The 19590-nt window shown below is 41.3% G+C and overlaps 2 long non-coding RNA genes across 3 annotated transcripts; both read left to right on the forward strand.

Moving 5' to 3' along the window:
* Positions 1 to 360: 360 nt before the first annotated feature.
* LOC306938308 lies at positions 361 to 6097 on the forward strand. The gene is made up of 4 exons (XR_013791703.1): positions 361 to 552; positions 1888 to 2063; positions 2421 to 2564; positions 3769 to 6097. It is a non-coding gene; the product is annotated as an uncharacterized lncRNA (long non-coding RNA).
* A 934-nt stretch (positions 6098 to 7031) lies between these two features.
* Positions 7032 to 18680, forward strand: LOC306938243. Of its 2 annotated transcripts, XR_013791695.1 has the most exons (5): positions 7032 to 7173; positions 12609 to 12788; positions 15026 to 15169; positions 16345 to 18037; positions 18069 to 18680. It is a non-coding gene; the product is annotated as an uncharacterized lncRNA (long non-coding RNA). The 2 variants fall into 2 exon arrangements; XR_013791694.1 differs by having other exon boundaries at positions 16345 to 18680.
* The last annotated feature ends 910 nt before the right edge of the window (positions 18681 to 19590 follow it).

The following is a 19590-nucleotide window of genomic DNA, read 5'->3' on the forward strand; positions in this document are numbered from 1 at the left end:
GTGATGGCTCCATACCTGAAAATGTTCAGGGCTCTAAACTGTACACTGACAAGTGTATCTATACTTTTATGAAATATTGAACGATTGACCTACAATTTCGTACCAATCCACCAGACTTCAAAATGAAAGTCTCGTAAAATATGTGGTCTCGTAAAATATAGTCCACCTCACACTCACAGTTAACAGTCTTTGTATTGAGTTTGTGCTTGAAATGTACTGTAATTCTGCAAATTGTTAATAAATATTTCAATCAATCAATCAATCAAAACCTCCTCCACCAGGGTGCGAAAGGCAAGTGTGTGTGTGGACCATATTAAAAGGAGTAGGGGGAGGGTGTGCTCTATGGGGAGTAGAGGGGGGTTGTGGACCAGACTTTTCTTTGACCAACGCGCATGCGTGAGAGACACATAGTAGTAACATGACCCGCCAGAAAGAACAAGCAGTAGGTTTTATCCATGGTGGAACAAAGCATCCAGACGCCAGACGGGATAACCGGGATTCAAACAGCTCTGAGCTCTTCATTGAATAACACAAACTATCCGTTGCTTGAAGGTAAAAAGTTAACACTTTATTATCTGACACATGTTCACTGTTCATGGAGAAAAAAACAACAACAACCTGAAACACGGAGCTTCCAGTGAGTGGATACAGAATGCTAGTCAGAGCTCCGTATAATCAGCGAATATAAGGAATTTTTCACTTCCGTTTTGTAAAGGCCACGCACTCCAGCATTTATCCATTTATTTTTGAAGTTATTATTGATTTCATTTTTTACAAAGAAACAATGTGTGTTGTAGAGCATCGTCTAAATGTGTTTTAATCGTTTAGATGTGTTTTTCAATGGATTCAGTTTACTCTCGAGGGTACTTATTTTGAAGAGATCGTCCACCGGAAGTCTTATATTCGCTAGCTTAGATTCGCCAAAAAACACTGGTGCTAGTAGCATCATGTTGCGTTGTAAACATGTTGTTAAAACATGTTACACCATTACAACACATTAAGACTTACATTTAACATGAATGTATTCACATGCTTACTATACATCACATCAATGTTAACAGTACATTGGAACTAGACTTGGCTAATACCAATCTGAATCTGAGAACCCATCGTTACAAAATAAAGGAAAAACAGTGCCCTCTTTTCCTTTGAATTTGACGGAGTCAAGAGTTTGTCTCGAGAGACTACAAACATTAAATGCCATTGACAATGAATGGACAATTTTGACTGTTCGTGCAAAGCAAACACAAACATTAATTGCGTAACACAAACATTGAAGATGAAGGTGAGGATGCAAATTCTGATTGGCTGGAATGAGATGTATGTACGATGATAAGAGCGCCCCTCACTCGTGTGTGTGATTCTTTTAAAATATATCTTGGGTTGAATCTAGAGTTGCAATACCCTCCATTGACAGCCCATTGATCAAATTGAAATTTCTGATCTGCTTGTATTTAACGTTAAACTCACCAACATTGCAGCTGTAGGGCAAGCTTGAATGATCCTCAGACTTTCAATCTGCAAAGCGTTTGTTTCATAAAAATACACAAGTAGACATATTATGAGCATTGGAGTGTGGAAGCGCTCGTCGGAGTCACTGAATGGCCATGTTTAAATCTGCACATAATGCAGGAGGCAGAAGGCTGTTAATGAAAACAAACTCCAACACAAAAATAATCACCTAAGTGGAATTTCTTGACAGTTTCATTTTTATGAAAAAAAGGCTTTGCAGATTGAAAGAGGATCATTCAAACTCATTCAAACAAGCCCCCAAAAATTCGCAACCAACAATATTTACAAGCAACTTTACATAAAAAGAAGCCCAAAGTATAACAAAAATAACTTTCGGACATGGCAACACTGGTTGTCGCCCCTCTCTCGTTACAGAAGAGCAAGGTTCCGGAGCAGAAGCGCCTTTAAAAAGGAGCCTACCAACACCTGGCAGGCAGGCCTGTTCGTTATGGGGATGCCAGGAATCCGGGCCGGGTATTACCCCCTTTCCGAGCGGCAGCAGGTGAACTTGCTCATGAAAATGACAGCCGAAGAGTGCGTCGACAGTCCAGGTACGTGCTTGTAATGGAGGCCACATCTCCATGTTATCTACACTGTCTTGTAGTTTTAATTATAAATATTACATTGTATAGCTGCCATATTATATTTGATTCTAATCAAATACAAAATTTTATTTGTAATGGTATATCGGAAATCACACACAAATCGGCACACACTCTGCCTTTGGTCCAGGGAAAAAGGGGAAAGGTTTTTTTTCTCCTTTGTTTAAAATCTTGTGTATCCATTAAACAAAACAAAACAAAAAAAAGTTGTATTTGATTAAAATGTGATATTTTAATCTCCAGTGATCATCTCTGTGGTATGCTGAATTATAAATAAAAAGTTATTTCTACTGTTGATTGTCACAGACCACCACAGGGAGACGTCTACACCATCAGGAGAGATGGCCTCCAAAACATATTCAACATTGTCAGAGGAACAGCGAGAGATGCACCAGGGGCGTGGACTGCTTGATGCAAGGATGCAACCTGTCGTAAAGTTGTACAGGATAGGTATGTACTGTTTAATGTAGAGCCCGACCGATGCTTAGAGTATATATGAATAGAGACGTCACCCGAGTTCTCCTCCCATCCACTTGCATTAAGTTGCTCAAAAGCGCATGAGGCGATTTCACTCCTCCTTCCTTGTAGGAACAGAGTGCATTCTGGGATTGATTGGGCCATTGTACTGAAACCGCGTTCACGTGTCATCATGAACGTGCGCAATGATAGTCAACGGACCAGCGCGTTCATGTGTTTGGCCCAGGCTGCAATACCAAATTAGGCCACTATGTCCATTGCGCCTCAGGGTTTCCACCGGGTGCCGTCTCTATTCATATATACTCTAAGGACCGATGCCATATTTTTGGGCTCAGATTGATGTGTTTGAACAGAACATCGATATTAGGGGCTGATTAACGGCATTGCTGTGAGGTAAAGATTATTCCAACTTCTATCACAGCACAATGAGCACAAATCCCGAAAAAGCGATTTTCCGCTCACGCTGTAAAACTCCCTCCATGTCACATTTCCCCACCCAGCCTACCGTAATTATATTTAAACCAAAGACAAATACATTGTTTTGATTCGAATTTCTCTTTCATGTGGAGGTAAAATTATTCCATCTTCTATCACAGCACAATGAGCAGGTATCCTCGGAGTGGAGCAATGCGTGTCTGTTCTCCAGAAAAGTCTGGGCTTGTATCTAATCAATTTCAGCTTCATTAAAATGAGCAAGGCAAATCTCCCAAGAAAGCATATTTCTCAGCACCAGCGGCGACCGGCGCTGCAGCGCATAATTTTAGAGAAAGGAAGAGGCTTCTGCTGTGGATACAATATTTTATATTTAAAATAATATACATTTGAAATGAAGTTTGAAAGGATCAAATCCATGTGGTGTTAAGAAAGGAATATTCTAAAGCCATTTTGGCCAATGCCTGTTCAAAAAGAGCAGATGTACAAGCTGCTGCTCACAGGAACAGATGTATGAGCTCATAGCATATCACTTTGTGCCGTGCTTGTACATCTGCTATTTTTTTACATTTAAAAACAATTTTGAACGTGTGAGAACTACTGATTTAAAAGGCATTTGTAGAATTGGCCACAGGTCTTGGGAAGGTACAGCTGAAGTTCTTGAAACTACCACAGCTTTAAGACTGAGGGAGCACCGTGGAATGAATGACAATGAAATAATGAATACTTTTTACATTTTTCCTAGATATCCAGAGGAGGAACCCCAATCTGGTCAAGGAGGAACCGGAGCCTCCACAGATTAAAGAGGAACAAGAGGAGCTACTTCTTACACCAGGGGAGGGGTTGAAGTTACTAGGAGTGATAAAAGAAGATGGTGGTGAAAACAGGGAGGCAAAGCCTGTAGCCAGCAGCTCAACTCAACACATGAAAACCCAAGCTATTGTAGAGGACTGTGACACATCACAAACAACTAGTGATAAGAAACGCCTCCACACAGGGAAGAAAGGCTTTAGTTGTAAAGTGTGTGGGAAAATGTTTAATCATAAGCAAAGTCTGATGGAGCACAACGTGATCCATAGAGGAGAAGGGCCCTTTACGTGTAAAGATTGTGGCAAAAGCTTTTGTCGAATGGATGTTCTAAAATTACATATGAGGATTCATAACGGGAAAAAGACCTATACTTGTACAGTTTGCAGCAAAAGTTATTTTCATATAGGCCCTTTAAAATCACATATGATCAGTCACTCAGACAAGAAATGCATTAGTTGTAAAGAATGTGGCAAAATGTTTAAAAGGAAGCAAAGCCTGAGGATGCACACAAGAATTCATACAGGAGAAAGGCCCTATAGTTGCACAGTATGTTTTAAGGATTTTCCTCAACCGGAGGTTCTACAAATACACATGAGGACTCATACAGGGGAAAAGCCCTTTACTTGTAAAGTTTGCAACAGAGGCTTTGGTCAAAGTGCTCATCTAAAATCACACATGAAGACTCATACAGGGGAAAAGCCTTATATTTGTAGCATTTGTGACAAAGCTTGTAGTCACAAGCATGAATTAAAATTGCACATAAGGTATCATACAGGGGAAAGGCCCTTCATCTGTATAATTTGTAGTAAAGGGTTTCATGAAACTGGTCATCTGGTCACACACATGAGAATTCATACAGGGGAAAAACCCTTTAGTTGCACAGTTTGTGGCAAAAGATTTCCTCAAAAAACTTCTCGTGCACACATGAGAACCCATACAGGGGAAAAGCCCTTTATTTGCACAGTTTGTGGTAAAGGCTTTAATCAAAAGTCTTCACTGAAATTACACATGAGGATTCATTCAGGGGAAAGGCCCTTTGTTTGCACAGTTTGTGGTAAAGGCTGTCGTGAAATGCCTCATCTAAGAACACACATGAGGAGTCATACAGGAGAAAAGCCGTTTACTTGTACAGTCTGTGGCCAATGCTTTAGGCAATCAGCTCATCGAAACACGCACATGAGGACTCATACAACGGCAAAAAACATTTAGTTAGTTAGGGGGCACGGTGGCACAGTCAGTAGTGCCACCGTGCCAGTCGGGTTCGACTCCCGATCCCGACGGCCTTTACTGCATGTCACCCCCCATCTCTCTCCCCATTTCCTGTCAGTCTACTGTCTGTCCCTCCATAAAAAATAAAAAATAAAGGCAAAAGCCACAAAAAAAAAACTTTAAAAAAAAAAACATTTTGTTGAGGCAAATATTTTGATCAAATTGCACACCTGAACATTGTGAGAACTCTGTGTGCGAGACTATTTCAAATAGGTACAGCTGTTACTTCTGCCGATTTCAATGTAACGCAACACTGGAACCCCACTATTTTATGGTCAACAGTTTCTTAACCACTCTGTGGGAGGATACTCAAAAATAGCAGATCCAGCGTCGGGGAGAAGCCTTATAACTCTATATATGGGTGCACTGAATATACCCATGCTGGCGGTGCACTGAATGCATGCGTGCACGTTCATTCACTGGGGTGCGCAAACGCAAAAAGTGTCGTTCTTGATTGTGTTCCTGATAGGTATTTTATTTGTTCTTTGTTTACAAACAATTCCATGATGGCCATGTTTTCATAATAATATTTGTCCGGTTAGGCGTTGCTCACACATAAATGACAGGGTGCTCTCTCGCTGTCCTTGGGGAACAGGGGGAGGCAGAGCAGCTCGCAATTCATTTTCAATGGGAGTCATGTGGTTTTGACGAGACAAGCTTGCTCCGTGGCTGTGTTGTGGGGGAAGGGTGTCATAAGTCAAAGTCAAAGTGACGGGAGGTATGATTAATTCTAACGGGACCGACCGATGGGCCGTCAAAAACCTAATCTTTGATTAGAATTGGACGGATTGATTTAGATCAAGAGTAATCCACTAAAATGAGGGGGAACATTTTGGATGACGTCATATTCTCCCTAAAAACCATGGACAATTTCAGAAATTTTATTCACGATTCCTTTCAGACTTTTATACCTATGGATTAATGCTATGTAAATCCTGAATCTTTGTAATATCTGTTTCATTGAGACTCATTTTTATAAATGACCCTATACTTTATATTTGTTGTAGTCAATGCTTCCGTCTATTTACTATTTGGGTTTTTCAAAGTGTTTCTCTGCCTGGAATTAGCTAAAGCGTTTAAAGGATTTTAAAGGGTATTTCACTCATCTTGGGTAACTACTGAGGTAATATATTGATTCTAAGGTTCTTACTGACAGACAGTCCTATATTTCTGCAATACCAAACTATTAAGATAATTTCTTTGGGGTTATAATAAATAGTATACATTTTTCTGATTGTCTGGATATATTATAGTTTTAAGGGTTTTGGTCCTGACTTACATTATTTAGTTATTGATCAAAATAATTCCCATCAAAATGGTTAAAATAGAACCAACAAATGGTCTTCGAGCCTATACTTATCAGTTATGTGCACGTGAATCACATGGGGGGGCTTTTTGATTTGGTGTCGCGCCAGGGCCCTTGGAGGGGTTCATTCAGCACTGCCTGGCGGAGACCTGTGCTCCGAGGAGCACTTTATATGGACACACTATTATGCAACTTGGACACATTTGCCAACTATTACTGACCACGCCGCTAAATGCAGATGCCACTTAAATGCCCCAGCCCTAAATCTCTACCCGTGAATAATGAAGTGAAACTCAATGAAAATTCAGAGGATGTGTCGGCCTGAATCTCTACCCTTGAATAAAGTGAAACAAAATGGAAATTCAGAGGCTGTGTCACATTGCCAGGCTAGTTTCTCCATGTGTGTGTGTGTGTGTGTGTGTGTGTGTGTGTGTGTGTGTGTGTGTGTGTGTGTGAGCGCGCATAATAATGGCAATAATGCAATACAGATCCATTCATCCAATCTTTCTTCATTGACAGTTACACTCCTCCTCCACCAGGGGGCAAAAGGCGTGCGTGCGTGCGGCGTTTTAAACCCGTGCCCTTCTTTGCGCAATGCGCATGCCTGAGAGACCTATGTTTTTTTCCTTCTTTTTTGTCATAAGTGGCTGGTGGGACAAAGAAGCATAGGCCTACAGTCAGTCAGACGCAGACGGGATTCAAACAAACAGCCTCTCATTGAACAACAGAAACGGCCCGCTTCGACGAGCTATCCGTGGCTTGAAGGTATTAAAACACTTTATTAACTGACATGATGTGTTCATGTATGGAGAAAAAAACAACATGAAACACGGAGCTTCCAGTGAGTGGATACAGAATGCTACTCGTAGCAGTCGATCGTTGTGTGATGTAGCCTACAGACTAGCCATCTAATATGGCTCTGGTGGTACAAGTGTTGTTTATTAGATGTTACACTACCATTACGACCGGACTCATTAGGACAAATTAGATGTACCGGCCTTCACATAGGCTACTTATTAGGCCTACTAGTACTAAACATCCCATCAATAACAGTACATCGGGAATAACAGGCTTTTTTGTTTCTTATTCAATTCAATTCAACTTTATTAGCAGACCCTATTGGAAACAAGTGTAATGCTTAATTGGGTCGTCCACTCACAGTTAACAGCCTTTGTATTGAGTTTGTGCTTGAAATGTACTGTAATTCTTCAATCAATCAATCAATCAGGTCCATAGGGATACATACACGGGGTTAACATACAAGAGATACAACAGGCATACAAATCATAAAATAATGTAAAAAAAATAATACATAACCTTTACATAACATACGTTTATAGCCTATGATGTGTTTTTTTAAATCGTACATTTTTGTCCATCAGTCAGTCACTCAAAATCCCCATAGGCTACATGGGAAAGTCCCCATATATGGGCAGCCCAGGTCTCATGGAGATCCCTGATGTCATAGTAAATGCGACTTGCTGTCGCAATTAAGCCCATATATGGAGATCCCTGATGCCATCAATATTGGCCAGCAACTCTACATCTGACCTCAAACCCTCCATATATGGAATATATGTCAGAACATGTTATGACATTCCATATGCAGGGTTGGGAAGGTTACTTTTAAAAAGTAATCCCCTACAGTTACAAGTTACTTGCTAAAAATTGTAGTCAGTAACGTAATCCGAGTACCACAATTTAAAAAGTAGGGGGTTACTTTCAGTTACTTTTTGATTACTTTTAAGCAAAACTCAATTTAATTAGATAAAACACGTTTTACCATTGATAACCAGACAAGAATGTTGAGCTTATGAAATTAAGAAAAGGACAACAGAAATATGTTTAAATAAGTGGTTCTCAACCTTTTTACAACAATCAGAACCTCCTCAGAAAATATTTGGCTCTCAAGTTCCAACCTTATTATGATTCATGTTAAAATACAGTCCTATTCGGCTAGGCAATTAAGGCACGTGTTCACACAAAAGGCTAATTCATTTAAAATCATAATATATACAAATATAAAGAATATAGGCCCTAGCCAAAGTCATGCTGTAGGGTAAGACTACAAAATGATATTGATTAAAACAAAAGAAGGAAAACACTAGCACTTTAACACCAAGTTGTCACAGACACAGACAGACAGACAGACAGACAGACAGACAGACAGACAGACAGACAGACAGACAGACAGACAGGCAGGCAGGCAGACAGATAGGTGCGCGCACACACACACACACACGCACACACACACACACACACACACACACACACAGCTTTCTAGCGCAACGTTACGGAGCTGATGAGTTTCAGACTGTTTCACTTTGCAATGCGCGACCCAGCGCATTGCAATCGCATCTATTGGTCACAGCTGAAATTAATCGCAGATTTAATTACAACTGATACAACTGAAACTCTTTGGATTTGTATCCCGTTTGAACATATCACCAAGCTGTTGAGGAGGGCTGATTACACCCCGCTGGATGTTATTATGTCCATAGAGTTATGGTTTTTAGCGAGCCTACTACTACAGTATTAAAGTGTCATTTGAACGGTGTCTTTTATATCATTTTTCCACTCCCCGTCAAAATCTAACCCAGAGCGCTCCAGTCAGTCCACCCCGACGCAGCGCCTCCTCTCACTGTCTCCCCTAGCTCTGTCCCCGGGTACAGTAGCCTACAGATCATTGTCCGCTGGTTACAGATCACAGCACTAATGAAATATAATATAATATAATATGTCGGGACTGGGGAGTCTGACGGCAGGGGAAACCACTGCCTGTGACCGATGTGGCTCGTGTTGGAGCCGAGCGGCGCGAGCCTGTGTTCACTGCGCAGTAAGCAGCAGCAGCAGCAACACACACACAGCGCAAAGACTTGATTATTTTATTGTTTGGTGTTTTAACTTATTTGTAGCCCTAAAATTGATGAGGGGAAGGGGAGATTGTAATCAAGCCTGTAACCCCCGTTACTATACGGCCGTTACTGTAATCCAGATTACACATTTTAAAATGTACCCTAAGACGTTACAGTTACCGTTTTTTTGTACTCTGGTTACGTAACGGCGTTACATGTAATCCGTTACTTCCCAACCCTGTCCATATGTTGATCCTTCCCCATCCATCCTTCCTCTTCGATGTCTCCCTTTTGACTGATACCTGTCCATTCCAACTCTAGACTAGACGGACCTGCCCCAAAGTTATTAGTGCAGCCACGCCCGGCAGCCAGCGAAAACTAGAGTTCTCAACAGGCCTGAAAATTAAGGCCCTGCCCTCATCAAACCCTGTACACTCAAGAGAATGTCTCCGCTACCACTCTTAGATCTTTATATATGGAACTGACCTGTTCTGACATTCCATATGTTGATCTGACCTCATCAAACCCGGTACACTCAAGACATGCTCCTTGACTTGACTTACTTGACTTATTCCTGTAGGCTCCTAGGTGGAGCATAGGGCCGCAATCACACCCCGCCATCGGACTCTGTTTTGAGCAGTTTTTTTCAGCTGGGCCAACGATAATCCGGTCGTCTTTGCCTCACTCTCCACTGATCTTCTCCAGGTCTGTTTTGGCCTCCCCACTTTTCTTTTGCCCTGTGGGTTCCAGTCCAGTGCTTGCCTAGTGATGTTGTCAGTAGGTTTTCGGAGGGTGTGTCCAATCCACCCCCACTTTCTCTTCTTCACATCCTGGCTGATGGAGTTTTGGTTGGTTTTCTCCAACAGGCTGGCATTTGATATTGTATCGGGCCACCTGATGTTCAGAATGCGCCTTAGGCATCTGTTGACAAATGTCTGGAGTTTGTTGGTGGTAGTATTTGTCACTCTCCATGTCTCTGATCCATAGAGGAGAACTGACTTGACGTTGGTGTTAAATATTCTGGTCTTATTTCGGAGGGACAGTGCCTTGGAGTTCCAGATGGGTCGTAGCGTGGTGAAAACGTGTCTGGCCTTGTTTATTCTGCTTTTGATGTCATCATCTGATCCACCATCCTTGCCCAGTATGCTCCCGAGATATGTGAAGCGGTCAGTCTCTTTGATGTTGTCTCCCTGTAGTTGGACTGGGAGATCCTGTTTGTTGTTTACCTTCATGAGTTCTGTCTTTTTCACATTTATCTTGAGGCCAGTCTTTGCTGCCTCTTCGGAGAGTAGTGTTAGCTTTGACTGTGCGTGTTGGTGTTTGTGAGAAACACATGCTCCTTGGCCAGTACAGAATTAATTCCATGTTGATCTGACTGACCCCCATGCCAAAGCGCCAGCAGTCTGCCGTCAACGAGGCAGATGCGTGCACGCAATCATTTCTCGCCCTTTAGGGCGAGGTTGCTTCTCGCCCTCAGGCGTTTTAATGGTAGTATTGCGTCTGTGATTAATGTTTTTACGTGAGGGTAAGAATACTAGCCTACATGGGGATGAGGACTCGTAATATGGAAACAAGCCAAAAAGCTTTGGATTCATCCTTTTAGCAGACTTTGTATTGTACTGTGCTTCCCTGTGCTTGTCCATGCAAACTGTTAATAAAGTATTCCATCAATCAGTCAAGGCTAATAAAGACAAACGTGTCAGTCGAACTGGATATCGTCTGCGATTTTGGATATTGTACTATTGTGATATGGCAAGTGTTCTTTTCCATTGTTTTCCTCTGTATTGGCGAATTTGGTGATTACCCAGATTAAGTACTTTAACCACTTTCCAACCCATTTTCATATAGGTCCTCACTATTACATGTTCATGATAAAATGCCACATTTTTTTTCCTACTTGGTGTCTCATGGAAGGCTCAGCCAGGGCTCTGGGAATTTAAGTTCAGAAACCTGTCCACCAGTGACATCGTCGATGGGGAATCCAAGAAAATATAAACTGCAGGCTTTAATTCCTGAAAAGTTGCAATGCGATAATGGAAGCCATCGTTCTCACGATAATACAAATAAAAAGTAAATACAAATAAAACTATATATATATATATTACGATGTCACTGGTGGACGGGTTTCTGAACTGCCCACAGCCCTCCTAAAGGACCAATTCAATGAAGATAGGTTGAAAAGTGGTGAAGTGGTCTTTTAATAATACAAAAATGCTGAGCTATTTCTTAGACGGAAAACAAATTCATATAAACTATTCATTATTTGAATTGACAAAAAATGCCCTACCGTAAGTGCTCGAGTGCTTTGATTTGATGCATTCTTTTCCAGCCTGCAGTAATGTTGTGACGTGTTGTGAGCTTGTAGATCTGCTATTGTTGGTGAATGTTTCCCCAGAATAGGTTTAAGTGGTTAAACGCAAACTAAAGTTATTTTCTGTCTGTCCTAATGGAAACAAATAATCTTCCCAGTTTTCCTTGTGACATGCAAGATTTACATATTTACGTACCCGCCAATAACGTTGGTATCAGTGAGTCACCGTCACCAGTCAGAAGTGCCTGTCTTCACCATTGATGGCCAGCAGCTCACCATCGTACCACACTTCACCTACCTCGGAAGAGTCCTGTCCCCCACCTGTAACATTGACCATGACATCCAGGTCCGTGTTGACTTAGCCTCTTCTGCCTTTGCTAGGCTCAAAACCAGGGTCTTCCTGAATAGAAACCTGACAGTTTCTACCAAAGCGGCTGTATATAAAGCAGTCTGTTTGTCCACACTGCTATATGGCTTGGAACCCTGGACCCCCTACCAAAGGCACGTAAGAATCCTGGAGAGATTCCACATCCGCTGCCTACAACAAATCCTGGGTCTGACCTGGAAGGACAGGATCCCATATGTGGACATTTATGACCAGACACAAACCAGCATCCAAGTGTTCCTTGCACAAAGACATCTACGCTGGGTGGGGCATGTTATCCGCATGCCCGGCCAGAGGCTCCTCCGGCAGATTCTCTACGGCAAAAGGTCTCCCGGGGGACAGCGGGAACGCTACAAGGACCACATAAAGACCCTCCTGAAGTGCTGTGCTATCCAACCCTCTGCACTGGAAGACCTGGCTGCTGATCGCCACACCTGGCGCACCATCAGCCATGAGGGCATCGCACACCTCCAGGAGCAGAGGAGAAAACAGCAACGTGTACAGCGACACCAGCATTGGCCTGCATAGCCACACTGCCACAGTGTGTGTGCGTACTCACTGATACCAATACCAACGTTATTGGCGGGTTTATACTGGTATTGGTATCGCCTTAATCCTAGTTTGATTTAGTCCCTCTCTGTCTTTACAGAAAAGCAAGGTTCCGGAGCATAAGCGCTTTAAAAAGGAGCCCATACCAACACCTGGCAGGCAGGCCTGCTGTTCCTTATGAGGATGCCAGGAATCCGGGCCGGGTATTACCCCCTCTCCGAGCGACAGCAGGTGACCATGCTCATGAAATTGACAGCTGAGGAGTGCGTCGACAGTCCAGGTGCGTGCTTGTAATGGAGGCCACACAGATGCCATTTGATTATTGTTTTATTTATATTTTATTTATATTTTGTTTTATTTCTCTTTTATATAGGCAATCACTGCACGTTCTTACACATAATGTACATGAATAAGGGCCTCGATGGAAATATGCAATTAGCTTATGTGCCTATGTTTTATTTTCAAAAACATTTACTCTCGATCAGTTCAGTTGATGGCACTCACTGTCAACGGAAGTTAGTACTACTTTAGACATGACAAAAATTGTTAACTTTTCAGGATTAAAATTCAAATGCAGCTAAAATAGCAGATCTATAACAGCATGTGTCACTTTGTGAGACATTTCGACCTTGCTGATCTCGGAGCCAGTTGCACCACCTCACACTAAGTTCAAACTGAGGGGCCATCCAGATGAGGACGATTTCGGTGTTTCTAGGGCAAGTAATTAGCCGATCTGCCCTTTTTGTCACACGGAGACGGCGTTTTGGGGGACTTTAACGGCTAATTTTGAAACTACCTTCCAGAGTGGGAAAGTTTGGAGATGCGACTTTCACGTCTCCGTGTGTACAGCGAATGCCGCCTAATTTGCTGAAACGGTGATGTCATAGTCCCCTCGCCCCCTCCAAACTAACTAGTGTTAATGGTTTATTTCACCATAACCACTTACATATAAGTATCACAGCTATTTTATATTTGCACATAATGTCTATAAATCTCTTCTCCAAAAATAGCCGATCTGCAGCCCGCATGCACGAGCTTGTAGAGGAGCTATTTTTGGAGAACAGATATAAATGATGGTGATTACCAATCTGGAAAGACAAGAAAAAAAACGGATCTTCTACATTATTGTTACTATTAAATGGTGTAGTGTAGAATAGATTAGTATATAGGCTATACAAGATAGGCAGCACAGCCACCGCACGTTCCTCTCAGGCAGGTCTGACTGCGCAGTGCACACTGCACAGCATGCATGGACCTCATCAAAGTGCTTCTCTTCTTGGGTGGAAATTAAACATTCTTTGTGTAACTTCAAAACGGCTTTGCATTGAGAGACCACAGGTAGGATAAACACATTGTTTACTGTCCATATTCCTCTATAAACGGCCTGTTTTCACTGTTTCCAATTGCTCTTTTTTTAATACTTTTGTATAGCCTGTGTGCAATGATTAGCGCTGTGCTGCCAGCAGGTGGAATCAATCTAAACGAGCAATTATCTGACATTCAGAGGTGTTGCGCACCAGCGAATATATATATATATTTCAATCTCTAAAGTCAAACTCATAAATTCACAATGTACCATGCCGCTCCTCGTTGTGAGCTGTGTATGATGATCTGAGCTAGAGAAGGGGTGCGCACGCTCTCTCTCTCTCTCTCTCTCTCTCTCTCTCTCTCTCTCTCTCTCTCTCTCTCTCTCTCTCACACACTTACTTTGTGCTTGCTGCTGTTTTCAGAAGAATTAATCCAAGGTTTGTCATATATTATGGTTTAGTAGGCATACACTTTAGCTGGTCAGTCAGTGTGTGCAGACTCGGAGAGAGAAGCAGCACTGCTCTGCTCATTACATTGATATGACCTAGATATGTCATATGCGCATCTGATCAAGATAATTAGTTATTTGGCAACACCTGTGTGAAATACCAACGCTTTCATATAGCCTACTTTTAGAATAAGCTTTTTCTTTTTTTTTGGTGGCCATCTACAGGCCGTCCATGTGTACTGCATCTTTATCTTGAAAACGGAGCAGTTTACCGCTCGTGTGTACAGCAAACATAATTAACATAACCGCAATGTAGACGCAGTAAAGTTTTATATCGTTCACAAACTTAGGCGGGGAACAGCCCGCGACGTCCTCGTCTGGCAAGGCCCTTAGCCTAGTGTGAGGTGGGAGTATACACCACTTTGAATTATAACACTTGGTTGTAAATTGGCTAATTATGGAACTGGCTCCTGCTACCTTTGATGCTTTTGAGTGACACTGTAGTATGCTCAAATTAATTAATCTTATCTTAATTCATTTTAATGTATTTATATTAATATACAGGTACAAACAAAAAACAAAACATGTAGTTAGACTGTTTTGCCTGACATCAACGATATACTGAATGTATAAAATGTATCCGATATTATCTTTATAGGGATTAAAGCTTTTATACTTTTTACACTTTGATCTTCTCTATATTATGTAAGGTTGCTGAATGATAACTAAATGTTATTTGTTTCTACTGTTGATTTCCACAGACCACCACAGGGAGACGTCTACAGCATCAGGAGAGATGGTCTCCAAAACATATTCAATGTTGTCAGAGGAACAGCGAGAGGTGGACCAGGGATGTGGGCTGCTTGATGCAAGGATGCAGCCGATAGTAAAGTTGTACAGAATAGGTATATATGCTGTTTTATGTAGGGGGGTTTAAACATAGGAAAATATTTGGAAAGCCTACCAACAATGAAGAGTTAATTGTGTTCAATGATAGGCCATAAGATATTATCTTGTCCGTACAAGATAATAATTATCTTGTACGGACGAGATAATATCTTGTACGGACGAGATATTATCTAGTATGTACAAGATAGTATCTTGTACGGACAAGATAAAATATATTTTGAATGCATGGCCATTCAGGGGCTCAATTTTTGGGTAGCCGGAACTTCCAAGAGAGCCTTGGTTGCCGATAAGCAAACAAATCCCCATCCACACAGTAATAATGCATTAGTATTATTATTAGAGGGCCAAGCACAGTGTGTGTGTGTGTGTGTGTGTGTGTGTGTGTGTGTGTGTGTGTGTGTGTGTGTGTGTGTGTGTGTGTGTGTGTGTGTGTGTGTCAGTTCTGGCTTTTTACTAAACTTTGCAATATGCCAAACGGCGAAGACACAAGCCTCACAAACATTGGCCAAAGGGTGGCGCTATAGCAATCAATTGAAAAAATTAACAGGCATATGTCATGAACTATATGAAACCTATATGAACCTATATGAAATTTCATTACAGATATGCGTCTCAAACAAATTTGCCACTTTGACCGCTGACCCTTAGATTTTCCGCCATTTTTAATATATATGTTCAAAATGCCGAATGTAAGATGACTCTGATTATAAGATGACCCCCATTTTTCAAGACTCATTTGTGGATCTATTTCTTATAAGAGTGCTGTGGGCAGTTCAGAAACCCATCCACCAGTGCATCATCGTTATGCAGATTTCTTTTAAACAAGATTTAAAAAAATATATATTTAGATTTGTATTATCGTGAGAACGATGGCTTCCATTTTCGTGTTGCTAACTTTTCGGAATAGAAAGCCTGCAGTTCCTATTAGCTTGGATTCCCCTTCGATGTAACTGGTGGACTGGTTTCGGAACTGTTCACAGCCCTCTTATGAGACAAGCTATTTTATCATGGTGGTCCTTTAAGGAGAGAGAGGTTCCATACTTGCATGTTTTGCCTCAGTTCACCTAGGCAAACTAGGAAACTAGGAAACTACCAAAGCTGTAAGACTGAGGGCCACTATGGAATGAATGAAATGCATTTGAATAAATATATCTTTTTTTATTTTTCCTAGATTTCCAGAGAGGGAACTCAAATCTGTTCAAGGAGGAACCGGATCCTCCACAGATTAAAGAGGACCAAGAGGAGCTACTACTTACACCAGAGGAGGGGTTGAAGTCATCACAAGCAGCTAGTGATAAGACACGCCTCCGCACAGGGAACAAAAGTTGTAAAGTGTGTGGGAAAAGGGTTAAAGGCAATCTAAAAATTCATATGAGAACTCATACCGGGGAAAAACCCTTTACTTGTGCAGTTTGCAGTAAAGGCTTCAGTCAACGGGGACATTTAAAAACACATATGAATAGCCACTCAGATAAGAGATGTGTTACTTGTACAGAATGTGGCAAAATGTTTAAATCAAAGCAATACCTGAAGTCACACACATTGATTCATACAGGAGAAAGACCCTTTAGTTGTACGGTATGTTGTAAGGACTTTAGTCAAAAGGATATTCTAAAAATACACATGAGGACTCATACAGGGGAAAAGCCCTTTACTTGTAAAGTTTGCAAAAGAGGCTTTGGTCAAAGTGCTCATCTAAGATCACACATGAAGACTCATACAGGGGAAAGGCCTTTTATTTGTAGCATTTGTGGCAAAGCTTGTAGTCACAAGCATGAATTACAAATGCACATAAGGTATCATACAGGGGAAAGGCCCTTCATCTGTGTAATTTGTAGTAAAGGGTTTCATGAAACTGGTCATCTAAATACACACATGAGAACTCATACAGGGGAAAAACCATTTAGTTGTACAGTTTGTGGCAAGAGGTTCAGTCAAATAGCCAATCAAAAAAAACACTTGAGAACCCATACAGGAGAAAAGCCCTTTATCTGTACAGTTTGTGGTAAAGGCTGTGGTGAAATGAGTGCACTAAGAACACACATGAGGAGTCATACAGGAGAAAGGCCCTGTACTTGTACAGTTTGTGGTAAAGGCTGTGGTGACATGAGTACACTAAGAACACACATGATGAGTCATACAGGAGAAAAGCCCTATACTTGTACAGTCTGTGGCCAATGCTTTAGGCAATCATCTCATATGAGGACTCATAAAAAAGCAAAACACATTTAGTTGAGGCAAATGTTTTGATCAAATTTCCCACCTGAATATATGAGGTGTGCACATTGTTACTGAAACAAAAAATAATTTGTTCATCAAAATGTTAGCTTTTTTTGTTTTCTTTATGTTTTTTCTTCCCACATCACATTGCATTCTGTTATTTGTTGTGTAGTGTTGTCCTACTTTAATACCTTTTTGTTTTTAATGTGAAAATGAACCCTGAAATTGTTGTTGCTAATGATAGGCATTTTAACCTGGCTATTTAAATTAGTGCTATATTTTGCAACTATTTTGTGACTTGTCTTAATTACTCATTGTATGAGGAAGGTTTAATTTACAATTTAGCCATTTAGCAGACGCTCTTAATCCAGAGCGATTTACAGTAAGCAAGAATAAAAGAATGGTAAGGTAATACATGAAATACATAGAAATAGTCATCATTAATCATACGTAAGCTAAGAACCTAACAATGGAATATCTATATAATTAAACTGTGTACACTATAGAGTGCTATGTCTACATAAAATGCTATCTAAGTTACATAACTTGAGCCTTTGCATACGCCTGTAAGGTCGTCGAGGCTATGGCAAGTGCTACAGGCTTAGATGGAGTCTGAAGAGTCAGCCTACGGCGGAAGATTTGGAGTGAGTCTGCAGTTCTGATTGGAGTGGGAAGTGCATTCCATAGTTTTGGAGCCAGAAGGGAGAAGAGTTTGAGACGTGTGGAGCATTGTCCCGGCGTGTTTGGGTTAATGTGTTCTCTACTTCACTATTGTCATATCTAATATGTTTATTTGAACAAAAAGGATTACTTACACACAACGGTGCACAGCTAATACAGGTATAAATCCAGCTTTCAGATCATTGCAGGGGTCTTCAATAGAGGGTCTGGTTTCACAGAGGGTATGCCAAATCGTTGTGTGATTGATGTTCAATTAACCAGTCCACCTGAACCCTGGCATCCCATTCAGAGTCCAAAAAGTGCAGATCTACAAGCTCTGCGAGGAGTTGTGGGGGAAAGAACAGTGCCAGTACAGAGCCAAAGGTCGAGTTTACTAAATAGTGACAGTTAAGTGGTTAATAAATGTCTGAAAATGCACATTATCATGAATCCAACATACTATGTGTGCACTGATGATAGTGCTGTCAAACAAGTCTAAATAGTTTAATCTGCAACGCAAACAGTTGGCTTTTGTAGTGGGCAGTCCCTGCCTCATTTCGATCTCATCTTGGTCCGAAATTCATTGAAGATCCCTGCATTAATGTTGGCATGGGTGGTCCTTGAAGATTGTTCAAAATATGCTAGTGACCTTAAAATAAAGAAGACATTTTGAAATATATATTTTGATTGATTGAAATATGTATTAACAGTTTGCAGAATTACAGTACATTTCAAGCACAAACTCAATACAAAGACTGTTAACTGTGAGTGGACGACCCACCAATTAAGCATTACACTTGAGGGTCCACCATGTTCAATTCATCAAAACATTTTGAGACGTACAAATAGACACTTCTATATAGTCAAAGAACAGAACAGGAATTCATCATAGAGGTAAAAAGGGAAAAGAGACATATACAGTGAGGGGGAAAAAACGGAATTCAGATTTTTACGGGGGCCAGTTTCGAATTGCAGACGTCCGTAGGTGCCCTTTAAGAGCGGTTTTGAAGGAGTCAAGGGATTTGCATGTCTTAATGACTGTTGGTAGGGCGTTCCACATTTTGGTGGCATAGGAGCGAAAATAATTTAGTCCCTTGTTTGTGCCGAATCTGGGTTGTACATGGTTCGTTGCACTCCCTCTGGTGTTGTGGGTGTGGACTTCGTTAACATTAAGGAAGTATCTAGACAGGTACATGGGTATCTTGGTGGAGTATCGAATCTTGTGGAACAGACCCATTGCAAGATGCTGTACTCTGTCGTCGACCCTAAGCCATTCCAGTCTGTCAAAGTGGGCAGGGGTGAGGTGGGTTCGGGGGGTGAGGCCAAGTAGGAGCCTGACCAGTTTGTTTTGGGAAGTCTGGAGCCTAGTTTTAAGGGCCTTTGAGGTGCTGTGGTACCAGGAGGTGCATGCATAGTCAAAGAAGCCTTATGTTTTTGTTGACCAGTGAGGAGATCCTGTAAACAAAGGAATCCAAAGAGAATGGATCCAAAGAGAATGGATTCAGTTTTTCCCAGGTGTAAAGATAGTTTGTTATCA

Source organism: Electrona antarctica (assembly GCF_951216825.1).
Source record: "Electrona antarctica genome assembly, chromosome: 15".
Lineage (NCBI taxonomy): Eukaryota > Metazoa > Chordata > Actinopteri > Myctophiformes > Myctophidae > Electrona > Electrona antarctica.